This window comes from Aulostomus chinensis, chromosome 11, assembly GCF_037954235.1.
Source record: "Aulostomus chinensis isolate RoL2024-O1b breed Wild chromosome 11, RoL_Achi_v1.0, whole genome shotgun sequence".
In the NCBI taxonomy this organism is placed as follows: Eukaryota; Metazoa; Chordata; class Actinopteri; order Syngnathiformes; family Aulostomidae; genus Aulostomus; species Aulostomus chinensis.
In genome coordinates this window covers 29392020-29398019 of record NC_141330.1, presented here as the reverse complement: position 1 = coordinate 29398019, position 6000 = coordinate 29392020, and positions in this window count along the sequence as shown.

The following is a 6000-nucleotide window of genomic DNA, read 5'->3' as shown; positions in this document are numbered from 1 at the left end:
ACATTAAATTATACTCACATACGCAGTATATTATACTCACATACTCACTATATTATACTAACATACTCACTATATTATACTCACATATGCAGTATATTATACTCACATACTCCCTATATTATACTCACATACTCCCTATATTATACTCATATACTCACTATATTATACTCACATATGCAGTATATTATACTCACATACTCACTATATTATACTCACATACTCACTATATTATACTCAAATATGCAGTATATTATACTCACATACTCCCTATATTATACTCTCATACCCACTATATTATACTCACATACTCACTATATTATACTCACATACGCAGTATATTATACTCACATACTCACTATATTATACTCACATACTCACTATATTATACTTACATACACATTATATTATACTCACATACACAGTATATTATACTCACATACTCACCATATAATACTTACATACACACTATATTATACTTGTATACACAAGTTCTGGATTGTACTCCAACTTTAGTTTAAGTCTAGTCTTATGTGTTCAGACACCTACCATACAGTATTTTTTGCAAAAAAGGATAAAAAAAATCTTCTTGAAGAACCACCAACCCTTCAAGACCCAAGTATCAGTAGGTACAGGAGGGTAGAGTTAATGCAGTACTAAGATTAATGTCCTTTAAAACAAACAACAGATGGAATCTTGAATATTGCGTATATCTATGACACACACATATTTTGGCCCTCAAGTGGCCATCAGGAGGCATCACAAGGAACTGCAGAGGCCCAGGAACATGTCATGTGGGTTTTTGTGGGATTACTGTCTATGTACTATAATATAGTGAATAAGTATAATATAATGTGTATGTGACCTCATTCTCTTCCAGTACAAAGGAAATTTGACTCCAGTTGACGTTCCCACATGGTTTCCGCCTGTCTGCACACCTGGTTTCAGACCTGTCGTCACTTGGGAATGATTTTGTAACATTAAAGTCAGAGTATGTTGTTTCAACAGGAAATAAATCACCAGGAAGCAACACACACCTGAAGCTCGTCACCCTGCTGGTTACTTTCTGTCAAATGAAGCAACTTCACGATGTACTTCCTTGATAACAGCAGGGCTTTCATTCTCAACAGAACTCTGTGAAACTGCTCACTCACCGTGACCTGAACAATGGCAAAGCAGGAAATCAGCCCATGATTGCAGGTGCTGTTCCACAGTATCAGGCTTAACTGCCTGACAGAGGCCCTCCCTGCTCAGGACTGGTCCCGGTCCAACTGAACCAGCTAACCAACCTGAACTAACAGTTAAACAGTAGACCAGAGCTTAGTTGAAGAGGGCAACCTGTGAGCTTGGTTCTGGTTGGAGTTTTTATTGTTATTATCATTCCATATTCAACATTTGACAAATGTATCAGACCACCTGTCATAAAAACGAAACAAAGGAGAGTCGGGGGTGGGACATGCAGTAAAGGACCTCTGGCCAAGGTTCAAACCGGGGTCAGCTGCTTTTGCGACATGCACTCGAACCACTCGACCACCAGACCGAGTCGACACATCCCCCCTCTGAGCAGGAACCTGGGATTTCAACCTGAATTTACCCTTTTATACCCAAACGTGAGCTGGACTGGACCTCTCTGAGGAGTCCAAAATTAATCTGGCACAACACCCAACCACCATAACATTAAACATCACATTATTCCTGTTTCTAGCCTCACTAGTTGATGAAAAATGGGCTGAAGTGGTGTGACAGATGTTCAGTTCCACTCCAGCATCCATCACTTCCTTCACTTGAACTCCATCAAAACAAGAAGGGCTTTAGTGCCTTGTTTAGGTTTCAGGCTCAGCCGGTTTCAGTCAGGTCCCACGTCCTCAACCATCATCAAAGACTCTTGGCTGCTGAACAGTCTTCGCTGGCGTTCGCAGAGCCAGGGTGGATTTAATCATTGGCTGAAAAAAGAACTTCTTTCCTGACTGGGCGCAGTGATTTGACGCAGCACCTCCAAAGCTCCATGGGAACTTGAGCAAACCAGCATCCTGGACCTGAGCTGGCTCATGCTAACACTTCCCATCTACTACCATTCATGGTGCTAAGCTAACCAGCATCATGGATCTGAGCCGGAGCGGTTTCTGGTGTGTAACTCATCAAAAATATCACCTCCTTATTTACATGTTCACAACATGTTCATCCCAGACCTGGGCCATGGGGCCACATAGCCCACATAGTGCCAGATCTCATGCCCCCCCTGTCTTCCTCCAGGTTGGCCTCTTTGTGTGTTGACCATCTATCCAGATCCAGGTCCAGGTCCCATCCTGTTCCAGTGTACCCCTCGGTGGTGAGAAACCATGCATCAACTTCTACAATCGTCACAACAGAAGTGTAAGTTGTGGTCGGTTTGGAAGTTCTCCAATATCCAGGAATAACGTTTCCTCACACATCAGTGACATCACATTCATGAGGCAAAGCTCTGCTTCAGGGCCACTCTGAGGTGGAGAATCGAACCTCCGGCCCAGACAACATCCCCTCCACCAGAGAAGCACTGAGAGAAGCACTGGCTTCCTATGGTTCACCAAAGCCAAAAAGTCATCGCCACAGTCCACCAGCACATCGGCCCCTGTAGTACCTGAGGACCACCTGTCAGGAGGTGTGTGTGGGGCGGAGGTGTGCGTGTGTGTGCATGTGTGTGTGTGTGAGAGAGAGAGAGAGAGAGAGAGAGAGAGAGAGAGAGAGAGGGGTGTGTGTGTGTGTGTGTGTGTGTGTGTGTGTGTGTGTGTGTGTGTGTGTGTGTGTGTGTGTGTGTGGAGGTGTGAGTGTATGTGTAAGGAGGAAGTACTTGATCCTCTCTGGAATCCACCAGAGAGGTGGTGTTTCTCCCTCAGGCCAAAAAGGAATCTGATTGCTAACACAGGTGGTGACGGTCCGCTGTGGATCTCGTGACACAGGGAGCCTGTCAGAACTGGAGATGTACCTCTGTCTCTGTGGACACACATGACGAGCATCTGCGGCTCACATGTGAGGACTTCAGCGTGACACAGAGAAATATCACCTCGCACATGCAGGCGAGTCACCGTAGACTCAGGGCCCAAGAGCAGTGCTGAAAGAGAGGACATTTCAGAGTGATGCAACATATATACAGTATGTACATATACTGTATATATATATATATATATATATATATATATATATATATATACATATATATATATATATATATGTACATATATATATATGTACATATATATGTACATATATATATGTACATATATATGTACATATATATACAGTATATGTACATACTGTACATATATATGTACATATATATATATATGTACATATATATATGTACATATATATATGTACATATATATATATATGTACATATATATATGTTTTACGAGTGTTTGTATGCCACAAAGTCACCAGAGCCTCCCCATCTCAAACCTCCAGTATCAATAAACCTCTTTTGTGCACCGTCCCTCTCTGTCTGCTCTTGGGTCTACTTCCCCCCTCCTCCACACGTAACAGAATGGACCAACCACAAAGACCCAGCAGACTGCTCCCCTCCCACGTCGGATGAACCTCCTCCAATATTTTGCCTACATGGCACGACTCACTGAAGAGAGAGAGTCACGGAGTGTGGAGGACTTCACAGGCACCCGGCTGGCCTGGGGGGGCCCTCGCTCAGTGCAGCGAGCCCTGGGGTCAGCTCGGCCTCCATCCGGGAGACCAAGGAGCTCCCAGCCTAAGGGCAATAGAAAGGCTGGCCGCCCTCGTGCTCCATGGCGGTCAGATTTAGCCCTCACCCCACCTTCACAACTGCCATCCACGGACGCCACTCCTGTCTTGGCGTCGGGGTCCCGGTGGACGCCACTCCTGTCTTGGCGTCGTGGGTCCTGGCTGTTGCTAATCCTGCTTCGCCAAGGGTCCTGGGGGGCCCCACCCTGTCCCGGTCCCGAGGGTCCTGGCGGGCATCACCCCAATCCCAGCGGCTGCTACACCTGTTCTGCCGCCAAGGGTCCTGGCGGGCGCCACTCCTGTCTCGGCACCTAGGGTCCTGGCTGGCGCTACTCCTGTCCTGGCGCTGAGGGTTCTGGCGGGCATCACCCCAATCCCAGCGGCTGCTACACCTGTTCCACTGCCAAGGGTCCTGCTGGGTGCCACTCCTGTCTCGGCGCCGAGGCTCCTGCCTGGCGCTACTCCTGCTTCGCTGAGGGTCCTGGCGGGCGCCACTCCTGTCTCAGCGTCAGGGTCCTGGCGGGTGCCACTCCTGTCCCAGCGCCGAGGGTCTGTTCGGCATCACCCCAATCCCAGCAGCTGCTCCACCTTTTCCACCGCCAAGGGTCCTGCTGGCCGCCACTCCTGTCTCTGCGCCGAGGGTCCTGGCTGGCGCTACTCCTGCTTCGCTGAGGGTCCTGGCGGGCGCCACTCCTGTCTCCGCGCCAAGGGTTCTGGCTGGTGCTACTCCTGCTTCGCTGAGGGTCCTGGCGGGCGCCACTGCTGTCCCGCCGCCGAGGGTCCTGGCGGGCACCATCCTTGTCCCAATGGCTGCTACACCTGTTCCGCCGCTGAGGATCCTGGCTGGCGCTACTCCTGCTTTGCCGAGGGTCCTGGTGGGCGCCACTCTTGTCTCGGCGCCAAGGGTCCTGGCTGGTGCTACTCCTGCTTCGCTGAGGGTCCTGGCGGGCGCCACTGCTGTCCCGTCGCCGAGGGTCCTGGCGGGCACCATCCTTGTCCCAATGGCTGCTACACCTGTTCCGCCGCCGAGGGTCCTGGCTGGCGCTACTCCTGCTTTGCCGAGGGTCCTGGTGGGCGCCACTCTTGTCCCGGTGCCGAGGGTCCTGGCGGGTGCCACTCCTGTCTTGGCGCCGAGGGTTCTGGCGGGCACCATCCCTGTCCCAGCAGCTGCCACTCCGGCTAACAATTCATGCCCCGCTTTAAATGCCATTTGTGCAGGTTTAAATTCTACTAAGTCAAGAAACTTCTGTTTTAGACTGTTTAAATAATTGGTTAATGTGTTCTTGAAAGTGTACGTTATGGATAATACCTAATGGCTCAATTTTGAAGATTGCACAGTGGTCGTAAAGAGCTTTTGTATGTGTTTCATCAGATTTCTCTCATAATTTCAGTAATTTAAATATGCTAATATTAATGAATTGTACAGAATATGGAGTGATTTATTATTCAGAATATACTTTTCTTTTCCACAGCAGTGCAGTGGTCCTCACTGAGGCCCCCATCAAGAAGGTTGTGGGTGGAGCCCCGGCTGCAGCACGGGGTCTTTCTGGGTGAGTCTCCATGTTCTCCCTGTTCCTGCTGGGTTCTCTCTGGTACTCCAGCTTCCTCCACAGTCCAAAGACATCAAGAGGGGACCAGGTTAATCCAGACTCTAAATTGACCGTAGGTGTGGCTGGGAGAGCCAATGGTTGTCTGTCTATGTGTTGGCCCTGCCATGGACAGTCTCATCAAGACGGACAAATCATACACTCACACCCCTGAGGGTGTGTCTAAGAGGATGTCCACAATTTGGACACGAATGTCCAATTTTGGACAATTTTGCGCCCTGAACAAATGGTATCTCCTCCTAGGGCGTTCATGGTATCGCTTCCAAAACTTATTACATGACTCTCCTAACTCTGCTGATTAAAAGTTGTTAAAAGTTTTTATATAGCGTAAACAGTTTGGATTTTATAAGCCGTCAAAATGGAGGAGACACGTTTCACCTTCCAATGGAAGTCTATGGGCAGACGGTGTCCTCTCAGGGTACATACTGTCAAACAAACGCTTCTCACGTCTACACCATCCATCCCACAGCTTTTAAAAACACACCACTGTATTCCTGACAAAAACCCCTCCAAGAACATGGTGTTCTGTGTCCCTCTTGACCAGCGTATGCCGACTTCTTCCTCTTGTCCTACTCCAGTCCTGGTGCTCCTCCTCTCTCTCCACTCTAGCACAGATCAGAGACAGAGCAGTGGGGAGGGGTTCTAAAAGGGCCAGCTCTCAGCTCTG